At 41.1% G+C, this 13,703-nt stretch overlaps 1 protein-coding gene across 5 annotated transcripts in view; it reads right to left on the bottom strand.

Annotated features, from left to right (window-relative positions):
* The window catches only part of LOC136430518 (synaptic vesicular amine transporter-like), a 79,851-nt gene that overhangs the window by 30,042 nt on the left and 36,106 nt on the right, over positions 1 to 13,703 (bottom strand). The window contains exon 1 of one of the 5 annotated variants that reach the window (XM_066421204.1): positions 7,735 to 8,047. The exons of the other annotated variants lie outside the window; for them this stretch is intronic. The gene's annotated coding sequence lies outside the window, so the exon portion shown is untranslated. Of the gene's footprint in view, positions 1 to 7,734; positions 8,048 to 13,703 lie in introns of those variants that run through there. 5 annotated transcript variants of the gene reach the window in all.

The raw sequence follows: 13,703 nt of genomic DNA, 5'->3' as shown, positions 1-13,703 counted from the left end.
CCTTTTAACGTGTTTTTTTACAGCGACCGGTGTGACTGTCGTCGTTTAACATTGTTAAGCACGAGAGAACATGGGTTGAAGATCGATGTTTAAGTAAGGCAGTTCTGCACTGATATAATTCACAACACGCGCGTTATGAACTGCGCAAGATGTTGGATCAGCAGCGTGAAGATGCCCAAAGGATCACTCCATAAAAGTGGTCAGAATAACAGATGTGCAGTACGATCCAGTTATGTATTTCGATAATAGGAATGCCAACCGCCAAAATTGTGTTCACTATTTGCCATGAGCTTGGTCGGCATTGACCTTTGTGGTGACCCTCCAAAGCGGCTTCAAATGTGACCAGCAAACTCCTGCTATCACATAAAGCAGACTCGAATATGTAAGCCCTGTGTTTGACAAAGGAACTGTAATAGGGTCTTTAACTAAAGTCGAGGCTGTTTCAGTTATGGTTTCTCTGAAGTTATCTAAACTATCCATATGCCTCCATGGCTTGTAACTTTATGTAGTTTCATTCTACTGCCTCCGGAAGGTAAAAGAGTGTATCACAGCGGGCATTCAAAACAACTCACGACATGGAACTCTGGCTTTATTATCATCATCGTATAGCCAGCGGGACTGCAGAGGAGAAAAGATTGATGAAGTTTCCAATTGACTCCTATTCCCCGAGGCGGCGCTCCTAGCATCAGGGGAGAAATAGCTCTTGTCTTTCGTGTCGAACCTTTCTCGTATCTGATTGTATATCGGTAGCTGTAATGGACAATTGTTTTTTGTCCAAATTGAAGAAAATGATTGAATTGAACCCTGCTGCCCTTTAGAGGTAATGCAATTTAACGTACTTGCTCAACATCATTCTTGATTCTTTTTTGGGGTAAAAGGTATCATAATATCATGGTGACCAGCTAGGCCTTCTTAATACAAATGAAACACAACAGTCGATTCGTCGACCGTCATTATAGCGGTGTTTGCTTTGATGTTATGCCCCACATCAGTTTAATTTTCTCTAAAGACAAAACATAATGGGTTAAACGTTTCTACGACTTTCCTGATGATTTATTCTGGCGTTTCGACAGTGTCTGTTTACTGACCTTTAAAAAGAATCTGGTTTTTATTTTCCCAAATGAAAAGGGTGCCCTCGAGGATCTTCCGGCCTTTTTCACTTACGTCATTAAATTGATCGGCATTCATGAGGCCACCGTGGAGGCACGTAATGTGTTTTTTTACGTCAATATGTCCAGGGAGAATAGGTTTTGTATAGGTTGGACTTCCCTCTGTTATTCACCGCCGGTTTTCCGTTGAGGGAATGTTACGATTGACACCTCTGCCCTGAACCTGTCCATCTTGTTTGATACCTGAATCTGTGTACATGCTACACGTTCCCTCACAGACAAGAACGCACCATTTGTCTCGCTCTCCTTTTCTCGCGCTTTTCGGTAGTACGGGGCCTATCTACGAGGCAACCCCACGGACGGATTACCTTAAGTACCGTTGATGTTTATTAACAGGCGCCCGAGGCAAACTTTACTGGATTCTTTAAGGGCTGCCGAACACAATTAAGTACGAACACAAGAGACTACATCTTAAAGCGCGAGGAAACGGTCATTGCTATTGACGCTCATTCGACCGGGACTGAATATCCGCAAAGTAATCAAACCTATACGAGAAAAGCTTTTGAGACGATGACACTGCTAACAAACAATTGAATGAAATCATTAAAATTTCCTCTAGCTCTTAAAGGTAGTGAAAGCTTGTCAGATATGCTTATTGTATCAACGTACAGCCTGTCTTTCGGTATTCCTTATCTCTTTCGTGAATCTTTCATGTGTGTGCCTCGCAGTGTGTCCAACGTAAAAAACGGTTGTCACAATGAAGACATGACCAACTAATGATATTTAATGCTGACAAGTTTGTTTTTTGAAAACAGTGCATACTGTGAAGAATTGAAACTTGCTTTTCATATTTCGTTACGTCGCTGATAGACGTAGACATGTATGAACATTTTGATTGAGAAAATAACGCATTTTCGGACTTCGTACGATACATTTTGGTAAAGTAAGCCATAAATGCTTAGACTTGATTTTGATGAAAAGGCTGGTTGTTCATCATGGACGATTCGAACAGCTGTGCTGTTCATTTAAACTTTCTGAGATGAAAATGACATAATTCTAAATGGAAATTAATTGTTGTATTTTGTAGAGAATATCCAGGTGTCCTTTGCGGCACGTCAATGTTTCATATTGTACATATAACGTTATTGCGCCAAAAATAGTTACTCAAGCAACTGAATATAATTTTGAAACAGTCAGACGTTTCAGACAGCATCCGCTATATCTTTCGTCAGTGACTAAGGAAAGATCTGACAGAACTAGGTTTTATACCAAAACTCTGAATAGATTTGTTAATGAAGTGACGTTTTGGTATAAAACCTAGTTCTGCCAGATCGTTCCTTAGTCACTGACGAAAGATAGCGGATGCTGTCTGAAACGCCTGACTGTTTCAAAATTTTATCCAGTTGCTTGAGTAACTATTTTTTGCGTATCTTATTACCTGAAGGTCTAACCTTCATCAATGTTCATATATTGGTTAGCGGAGAGCAGCTGTAAGGGAACATAGAGGGGACAAACTCCTGGTAGGTCTGATACAAAGTGAATCCGACCCTCCACAAGAAAAATACATCTTAATTTGATGATTTATGCATTTTGCTTTTAGATGAAAACTGAAGATATAACGTTCGGTAACATAAATTCGTGGGGTACTTAAATTCGGGATTTTTCGAAAACGGGGTATTTAGGGATATGTGCTAGATGCAACATCAGTAATACCACTAGAAATGCAAACTTGACAGACTAACACATTCAGAACACTGCCTGAAAAGCTTCGATAACCATGCATTAGAAGTTGGCTACGTCAAAAACTCTCCGTCCCTTATTGACAGAGTCTGGGGACTTCGTGGGAGACTCACACTGCACGGTTGTTCGCTGGTTTATAAGACAAATGTCACATCTCCTGCCTGCTAAACACAATTATTTACAAGACAACTTATTACAATCTCTTTTGCTAACCTGCAACTGGATTCTAAGTGTGATCAATCATCAAAACTCCTCTTTGTTGCTTCAACCTACGGCACGTGTATTTTCCCGCCGCCATATTGTTACCCAGAATCATGTCGTCAAGCAGACGACAAAAGGTTTGTGAGGAACACTTTTTTGTCTAAATGTTGCGTGTGATAGTGGACTGAAGACGATATTTTCCTCAAAGTTTGCTCCTAACACAACAAGGAACACATGGACATAGTAGTATAACCATTGCTACGGCATCCAGCTAACTTGCCATGAATAATGTACACGTTGCCATGACGGTGGGGATCGACTTTGAGTGACGTTCAACCCACTCAACAAACGGGATGTTAGCAAAGGCCTGATGTGTGCGGTGCGGCCGTTTTTTCGTGTATTTTTTTTACTTGGACACGTCTATATCCATAGCACTCTCCTCAAGCCAAGGATGGAACGAATAGCTGCTGTATAAAATGTGATTAGCGGTAAGATATTCAAGACGAATCTTCTCTCCCGAATTAATGTGCCCCCCTGTCCGACAACACTGTCATTGTGCGTGCGGCGGACGGTAGTTTCAAGTTGAAATATTATGGTGTCAGCACGACTAGAGACAAAATCTACCATATATATGATTAGTGCAAAGATAGTACATGATACTGACAGAATAATAGAAAAAAAGGATGGTTTATTGTTCTGCTAGATTGATTTCAGTCAACCATTATCGGAAAAATCCCGAATTTATGTTACCCAACGTTAGGTAGCAAAAGTGTATTCAATTCCATCGAAACCAATTTCAGAGTAGGGTATTTTTAACACTGTAGGACATGTCTCCGGCAAAAGAGGCCAGAACTAATATGACTCCCCATTCTATTTTGTTCCTCCTCAACGTTACAGAAAAGTGTTTTGATGATGTGCATATTTGCATCACACATTGTATAATAAACTGAGTGCGTGAGTGTGAGTCCACGCAAACTACACGTTGCTTTGATGATGCTGGATAATTGAGGTTAGGCCTTGGTTGTACAATCGCAAACTAAGGCCATTCTTGAGTGAGTCGTGCATGTGTCGTACAACATTCAGCTGTCTTGGTACCGAGAATTCTGTCTTACACCCTTGTCTGCGGTTAGGACTCAGAGCGTAAAGCTATATTTTTGGCCCGGCAAAAATCCTATGACATCAACACTGTACGACTACCTTCGACGAATGTAACTGTGCCGTTAAATCATATACAGCCACATGGCAGTGACATAACAATGTCAAAAGCCACGAGAGGGTTTAAGCCTTATTTTTAAAAAAATGAATGGGATGGTAGTGGTACTGTGCTGTGTGGTTGGGCGGCTAAAGAAGGCTCAGATTATCATGGCGGCTGTGGGGGTGCCAAGCCGTAATTGGTAGTAGGCCGCTGCACCTGTGCCTCAACCAGTAATGAACATGACGTCAAAGGATCTACACTTATTTCAAATGGTCCCTATAGAGAAATTCAGGACCCTATTTGGGTTGCTGCCCGGTTTTTTGTTTGTGTGTGTTCTATATTTGTTGTGTTTTCATTTTTTGTATAACACCTATTTTCGTCGAATTTTACCCATAACCAGCACTTAAGCATAACGCGTCGTATAGTGTCGTGTTGGCGCATATAATGATGATATCCCGTCTGTACGTAGCTTCCAAATCTTGTGTCGGAAAAAAAACGTTGCACATGCCTGATAACACATTGCAGCTGAGGTACCATGCGGGTCAAGTTGAAAGGTGTTTAGTTTTTATTGACCGTTGACTTGCCACTGGTTATTGACAAATGTAAACATACATACATACATACATACATACATACATGCATACATACATACATACATACATACATATATATATATATGGAGAATATGATAACAGGGTACTCACTATAGGGCACACCGTTGTGTTATTTACTACCAATGTAAGGACATACTTTGCTATAGCTACCTACGGTGGCTTTGTGCCACAGAGTATTAATATTGTGTAATTAACCACTCTGACATTTTCCTCGCTTTGTGCCAACCGCCTCTTGTGTAGAATCAATGGTTGCGACTGTCGGCAGCCACAATAGGAATTCCCCCGGGGCCCACATAGACAAGTGGAATAAACGTCACACAAAACGGCTGAATACTTTTTCCAGTCAACAAAAATGTAAAGAAAACCTTGAAACGTGAAGAATGCTGTATTTTCGTCCTTGCATGTGACAGTTTTTATGAAAGACAGGTTATTCTTAAAGCTACCGTGGAAATCGACGTCATACGTGCACTTGAATGAGACTGTCATGTCAAAATGTTAATTCAACGACCTCTTTTCCACAACTGTGTGTGATTTTTTGTTTTCCTAAGCAAAGCTGGATGCCCCCTCTCTTCACACTAGTACAGGATTCACGACCTTCCAGTCCTCCGGGGATATTCGTCATGAATGATTGAAAAGGATGTTGTCTCGGAGCCTGTTGCCACGATCGGATAGGCAACGGGAAACAGACGGGTGTTTTAGTTACAGTTGACCTCGACGATCGATCCTTCCCCGGTACCGTATGATGCGGCACATCTACAAGGTCTGAAGTCACACCTGCGTGTGCTTCTCGGCTACTTGTGACAGCAGTTTTCGCTATTACAGCTGGGCCCGAGGTGAGGGTGAACGTCGAAGCCCATCTTTAGAGAACGTTGTCACTGTTACGTAATATGAAGCTACATTATAGTAAAGCCTTCTGTGCTTAAGGGAACTAAGACAAGGTGAGAGGAATCAAAGGAAGTCCCACTGGTACCTGTTCGTGTCCACTGCTGAGTATTTTAAGCGGTGGTTTGGTAAAAATGCACGGTATCAATTTCGCAGCCGCAAAATATAGTGGATGATTATGAAGAGTGTAAATATGATTTGCTACCCATTATACATCGCTTTATGCAAATAAAGGAATGATATGTATCAACTCTTGACAATAAGATAACACACACACCTTCTGTTGACGTCCACGTGTCTAATGATAACAGTTTTAATTGAACGATGGGTTATATATTGCACTGGTGTTAGTTTGAAGATTGTATAAACAAAACATTTGACAGACTACTAACTTGGAGATTTATTTCAGGGCCACCCGCTTGGAGATATCAGTAATACAAACATGCTTTTGTGTCAGTACTGCAATGTGATATATTACATTGCAGAAAAGGTATGTGCAAATTGGTATAAAACAAGATTCCGCATGTACAGTCATTTCAGGCATACACGGGTTGAAAGAAATGTTTATGCAAAATAGAAATGTGCTTATGATCTTTTGCTTTCAGATTTTCCGCAAGTAGTTAAGTGACCTGTTCTTGTTAAGCATACTCCATCCCTATCTTTACATAATACAGAAAAAAAAATCTGTGGAGGCGCGTGCTACACTAGATAAAACTGAGGGTTCCCCCATGCACTCACAGCTACACCCAGGGAATCTTTGTGTAGGCAAGTGTAGGACGTACACGTGTAAAGAAAAATGCGATACAAGCTAACAATGCCTAAACATACAGTAGTACGAACTATCATGATCCCTATCATTTTTTTCCGTAGACTAAGAAGCAATCTTTTGTTGGGTATAAATTTTCGGGATCCTTTGCCCATGTACATTATCCAACGTATTTGTTACACGTTCAGGTAAAGCGAATTCTGCTGCCTTAAATGCCCCGTGACTGAGCCGCCAAAATCATACAAATGGTAGCCAAAGAAACTAAAATGGATTCAAAAAGTTTCTTTTAGCAAAAATAGCCCGACATGCCCTTCTCTGAGAGCCCATCACATGAAAGGGGGTCGTTAAGTGTCATCAGGGGGCGCGGTGTGAAAGCTACCAAGCACTTCACTTGATTACCAGGTTCGTTTCTCATGCACCTAAGCATCCGAAAAACACATTTGAGCAAGGAACCGATGATACAGATTACTTCCACATAAACATAGGTTTGGACTGTCATCTCAGATGGTGTTATCAAAATTATACCTTCCGGCTAAGATGGTTTTCATCCCGGAGCAAACTTAAACAAGCTGCTTCGTGAGGCGCAGGAATGGAAGCACATAATAGAACAGCGTGCCGGGCCCTCATCTTACCACTTTTGTTGATGAGCGCGCAGAGAAACTTGCTGACGATTGTCTTATCTCCGAGATTCAGCTTTGCACAAATTACAGCCTTTTGAGACTTTTCCCCGGCGTCGTGAGGAAAATACAACATTTAGCATCTCTAGTAGACGAAGGAACAGCTAGTTGACGAAGGTGTCGCAGCGTCGATGAGTATGCTATTATCGTCTGCTGCAGTACGATAATTGAAGAGACACTTATGGTGCCACAAAACCACGGGACCAAACCGCAGACTGCATCTTTCACAAGGCCACACCTAGTGGGGGCCATATTTCCAAGCGGCATTAATAATTTATAGACGGAAAGAGAAGAAAACTCGATGTGTTTAAAGCTTCGTGAGTCAATACTTTGACGTCGTTTTAAAAATAGACGGAAGACAAAAACGCCAAGCCATCTCTTCTAGTTCTGCTGGAATGCAGGTCACGTTTTTGACAATAATCCCCATATCAAACGACCCGCAAAATCAGACTCGAGGAAAAGGGACACAATCACTGCAGATTCTTAACCAACGACAAAACACGACCAGAACAACTGTAGACCATCGCGATAGCACAGTTAAAGAACTTACCGGTAGAATTGCAGTCGTCAGGATAGTGTAAGAGACAGGCCAGGACGAGTTGGGTTCTGTGGAATGGTTGCTGACTGTACTCCAACCATCCTCCCATCACACCAAGCGGGGCTCGGCCGTCCCAAGACGATGCTCAGTATCAATTACTACCTGCACCCCGTGACCGCTGAATAAAGCTTGTGACGAAAATGAGAGGGCCTGACGGAGATCCGCTTTAAGTAGTCAGTCTTTACCACGTGACTTAGCTCGGAGGGGACCTGGATGAACTGCTGGAAACAGTGAACGGTTGGACTCAGTACTGGTCACGCATCATTAATTCAGCAGCCTATCCTCAAAACAGAAAGCTCGTCGCGCGCCTAATTGAGCAGATTGAAAGGCATCACGGGATAATAGTTTGGGACGTAGCGCTGCCAGCCCCGCGCGGGAGGTTCCAAAGGTAAATAATGCCGTAAAAATCCCGTTAGGATTAAACCTTACTAAGCCATGGCAACAACGGCGTTATCTACATGGAGTCAGACATACTACAAATTAAAGAATCTTTCACGGGCAATGTTGTGGATAGATTTCGTTTGCGCTCGTATTAAAGTAAAGAAACTTTCCGCTTTAATACCTCAAGTTGCATTGTACGCAATGGGACAAGACAACCTACGCGTAACCTTATTTCATGATTTTCTACACTAACCACATTTAGCATCAAAACTAATTCAGAAAAACTTGCCATAAACTCCGCCAGAGGCCATCGCTACATCATACCAGAGGCACGATTTAATTTCTTTTTTAAGTCTCATCATCAAAATTGTTTCCTTGTTTCCAACTGTACCCAAAAATGGTGAATTTAAACGGGCTGATATATGCGAATAAAACATGGGGTTGCAAGTTAAAGATCCTTTTAATGAACGGCTTATATCTGCCGTCATGACGTCATTGTTGACGTCACGCATAGCTAATGCATACTTGGAAACATCTGTGCACACCGTTGGTAGACTGTGACGATAGAATACCACAAAAATTATCCGTGACGTTGGTGACGCCTTCTCAGAAAGCTCAACTTAGATAAGCTAGGTCCCCATTCCATTAGAGGGCGATCGCGCTGCGCTCTCTCTGCAACCTAAATCGGATTTCTGTAACCATTGATATCAAAATTGGAATACCATGCAATATGTAAAAGTATGACTGAAAAGACAACAAAACACAGAAAGCGGAAAAAGATGTGTTTTTATCTATGAAATTCGTTGAGCTCACTTTTAAATGTTAGGACGCAGAGAGAACGCGGCGAGAGCGCCATCCATATGGAATGGGGTATAACGGGGCTTCATGTTGAATTGGTACCTTAAATGCGACGGAAAGATAATAAGAGAATTCTTAAACAGGGAACGCCAACCAGACACAAAACTGTCATATCTTTCTTCCATTATAGTTGAATAAGAGACAAATACGTTGGTATATCACTGAGGCATACCTCACCATACTTTTTATAGCCGGTCCTCCACAAAATATTCACTTACTGTGCCTGTTTTAAAATAATTGAAAAAAATAATGAAAACAAAATTAGATCAGAGTATCATTTTCTACGGCATAAACGAATTCAGCCATATAATTCTGTATTCGCGGGTGCTGTACGTCTATTTCAAACCATAACCCGACCGGTAGTGACTGAAGTATCTGTTTGTCAACCGTACCCTTCAACAATGTCCCTTTGGGCCTATCTATTACTTTGGACTCAATCAGACAATGCTTGATCCATTGAAAAGATATGCAAAGGTCGTGGAATTTGATGGCTCGTTGAAAACATGCCAAAATGTAAGCCAACACGAACCTATATTTGCATCAACGGTGCTTATGGTGCGGTTTTACCGTGCATGGAGTGTGTTATTTTCAACAAAAAAGTTGATGAGAATTTCATTAAGCCTATTTCATTTGCAACGTTACTTCTACATGTATTACCTACTCGTATTACTACGTTGTAATAGTGGGGGTTTCGTACAAATTCAAAACAGGAGTATGCATAATCAAAATACCAACGGTGTCAAAAGATATGACGAGGAACGTATTTCGGTATGAAAATAGTCATTGTCATTCCTGTACTGATCATGAATATGTCCACACATATCTTGGGACTTCCTGGCAGTAAGATAATGTGTCATATTTCCTAAGTCTACACCTTTACTCTTTATCATCAAAAGAAATATTGGCAGCCTAGGAGGATTAAAAAAATACGTCACAACCTATCTGGTATCAGGGGATATGTCCGTCCAACTTTTTCATAAACATATCGATTATTGCATTACTGTGATTTGTGTTAGCTTTTGAAACTACAGGATTGTTTTTCTACATGACATCACACTAATTAGAGGCGATCAAATTTATAACGCTGACGAAATTAACTGTCCTGATTTTTGCTAAGCCTTCCTTCTTTCTTGTCTCCATTTCTTTAAAGCTTAGGCATGTCTCTTAAGATCGCGTATTGAGTTTGCAAACATTTCTACCGCCATACGGGGCCAAGAAATTAACAGACTTGTGATGACTGGTGTTCTAGTTGTAGTTTAGTTTCAAAACATTTTACAGTATATCACGTCACGTACGACCTATCTATTTGGCAGACCAAGAAATCATATTTTTTTGTACTTTGGATTAGATTCATTAATTATTCAAACAATAATTTCAGGGAAATGTTTGTGGGTGAAATGTGAATGAAACGGAAATTAAGAATACATTCACGGGGTTGACCCATTGCTGACGTCACACGTGAACAAATGATTGTGTCCAGAGCAATTGATTCAAAGAGCTAACGAAAAACGAGCTGTTAAATCGAAAATTCCGGGGAGTCCGTCTTTTGTAGTTTGCGAGCAGTTAAATTTCTTTTTTTTCTTACATAATCTGAAAAACTAAAATATGCGAACCCTTAATTAGCTCCTTTATGATCATGGATATCAAAAATACGTCAAAGTTTAACGCATATGCATTTTATACCTTTCAGGTGAAATTGCCATATTTTAACGACAAATTAACGTATAACAAGTTCTAAAGTAATTAGTCTCGCAGAGGAAGAGAATAAAGAAAATGAACTATAAAAATTGATGTCTGATTAAGATGCACACACCACCATATTTTGCCAAGTGCGTCTCTCTTATGAAATATGTCTAGCATATGGCTAGATACATTAACCCATAAAGGCAATATGGTCAAAGTAGCCGGACCATCAACCGCCTAATCCATTTCAGACGGTTACGATAAAACCAGAGACGGGTTCTAGTTTTTACTCTTTGTGGACACAGGACATAAATGTTTATCCATGTTAAAGCCATTGTAAGAAAAAATACAGAAATGTTTCTTAGATATGGATATATGCTGGAAATAAGTATACAGCTATGGTCATAGAAGACATTACACAGAAACTGATACTTTTCCAAAACGTTGGCTGTTCACTGTGGTTATCTTCGCTGTACAGGATATTTAGAAATTGGCGAAAGTATACCAACTACGTACGGAAAAAAAGTGGACTCCAGACGTACTATGTGCATGTTTGGAAATACATTACTCTCATAAACTATAAACCACTGTCGGATTCACCATGTAGAGTGTTATGCAAGGTTGACTTGATGATATTTATGAATAAGAAAGGAATCTGACGTTGCCTTTTTGTCGGCAGATGGAAACGGACATTATGTCTAATCACGGTACTATACCAAACTGTCCGTCATCAGTCCCGAGTAACATGATGTATAGACCACAAAGCAGGTGCCTGGGTGGGACCAGCCTGAGCCCTAATCACTTCTCTGGCACCAAACCAAAATGAACAATTTCCTTTCCAAATTGACTCCAATCCGGACTGATTAGAAAAGTGACACATAGTCGAGAGGGACACGATTTTTCCATTCGCAATGATGCCTCTCCCCCTTCCCCCTCCTACTGCCAACCGATCAATTGGCCATGTGCGTGTACATGTTCCGCCCCAACTGCAGTTAAAAATGACCTTGATCTAAAAGAGGACCCCACTCTCAAATAAGGTTCTCTACTCCCCGTTCTATTTACTTACGAGCCAACTGGAGGTAATAACACTAAAAGGAAATAAAACCAATTGGAGACATTTGATCATGCAGCTGGGGCGCGGCCGTCAAGCAACGGGATCGAAAGTCGTTGCAACTGGTGAACAAAGAGAAGTAGTGTTAATGAAGTCAAACTGCAGTCATTTTCCTCAGCGGTGAGGTAAAGTGCGTATTAAGACCTGGCTTTTGACGTCATCAAATGAACCATTGTAGAGCACGGCAGCATAGCAACGCAGAGGAACGCGCGCGAGTCGTTACTCGTACCAGCGGCATGATGAATGGACAGGTTGATTCTCGCGGACAGCGCAATCTCCTCAGCGGCGCAAACCAACAACACACAGAGGAATAAACGTAATCTGGAAACGACTCTCAACCCCACTGGCCATAAGTCCGGACCTGGTGAGTTTAATTGAATTTGCGGAGCCCCGGGGCATCGATAAATGGTCGAGAAAGTTTCGTCTGGCATGCTCATTTCAATTGGACTAATTCAAAGAACTAACCCAAAGGTCGGGCCCGTCCTTCAAATGGAGATAGACGCCGTGGCCTGGAGGTAATATCGAGGCAAGAAGGTTGTACAGGATACCGTGAGACACGCAACCAAGACGAAAAAGCATTTGATGCAATCTATATATAGAATCATAGACATACAGCAACAGCCTCTTCCTTGTCTCTTGAGACATATCTACGACGACGACCCGACTAAAACAAAGCAAAGCAACACTTCATTGTAATAACGTAACAACCGTACTTCGAGTCATTTAGACCAAATGAAAATTTAGCACCAATACAGGCATATGGTACGTTATACCTATGTCGAGGGCACTATGTATACAGCGTTGACGTGTGGGCAAGTTAAACATCTCACCAGAACGCGTGATATTCTGTGCACCCTGTCATAAAACAGCTCCCCCGATGTTTTTCAAAATGTCCGTCCAGTTTGGCGAACCAATAGATTGCTATCACGACTGGTCTTAGGGGAAGATAATTGCCTTTGGCAGAGCTTTCGTGACCTGTGGTCACTCCACTTAAGTTAGCTAACAGTTTGTCAGTGACTTTATCGGAACTTTTAGCCAGAGCCTTGCAAGCTGTGATAAAGGTTTATCTTGCTAATAGAAAACCGGACCGATGTTGACCTGAATTTCTTTAGATCGCAATCTTTTTCCAATAAGAATGGTCCCTAAACAGCAACAGGATTGATTGGGTACTTATAGTATGGGTATGCCATATAAAAGCAAGGCAGACTCCGTAGAAGTGCAACATTATGTACTTGTTTTGGAAAATGAAATAAAAATGAAAATTGGGCATTTATTTAGAACAAGCTACATCCAGTATCTATCATAATGCACCGGGAAAACGAACGATAAATTTTCCTTTGAGATGGATATCTAAAAAAAAAACAGGAAACTAATGAAAAGTTAAGAAGAAGTCGTATTTTGGGCGATCTTACGTTAAGTTGTGTCAATGACATAAACCCAGGGATTTAGACCTATATATAGCTTTATTTTTTTTTCTCCTGAACGTTAAAAGGTGTCTACAGATAAAGATAACACCATAAAGGTAGTCTCTACCAGACCATTCTGACTCTCAACATTTAACAAACTTTTAGGCTGATTTGGACCATTTTCACAGCCCGCAGAAGTGGAGAGTACATATACTATGGTGGCAAGGTGGTATCAGAGTAAGGGTTGTTGTCATATCTTATGAAGGTTTTAGGTTCGAATCTCTAGCAGGCGCCTATGTTGTGCTCTTGGAAAAGGCACTTAACACCTATTTTCTCACTCGACCCAGGTGAAAATGAGTACCTAACTAAGGTATGGGACATAACGCCGGAGGTCAGTGCTAATGACGTTTGATACGCCACTGACATCGAAAACTATTCATTTCCATTCTTCTGCGGTTTCATCCAACCGAAAACTGTTGATT

The sequence above is a fragment of the Branchiostoma lanceolatum genome, chromosome 3 (genome assembly GCF_035083965.1).
Source record: "Branchiostoma lanceolatum isolate klBraLanc5 chromosome 3, klBraLanc5.hap2, whole genome shotgun sequence".
Taxonomy (NCBI): Eukaryota; Metazoa; Chordata; class Leptocardii; order Amphioxiformes; family Branchiostomatidae; genus Branchiostoma; species Branchiostoma lanceolatum.
Note: the sequence above shows the minus strand (reverse complement) of the source record. Positions and strands in the feature narration are given on the sequence as shown.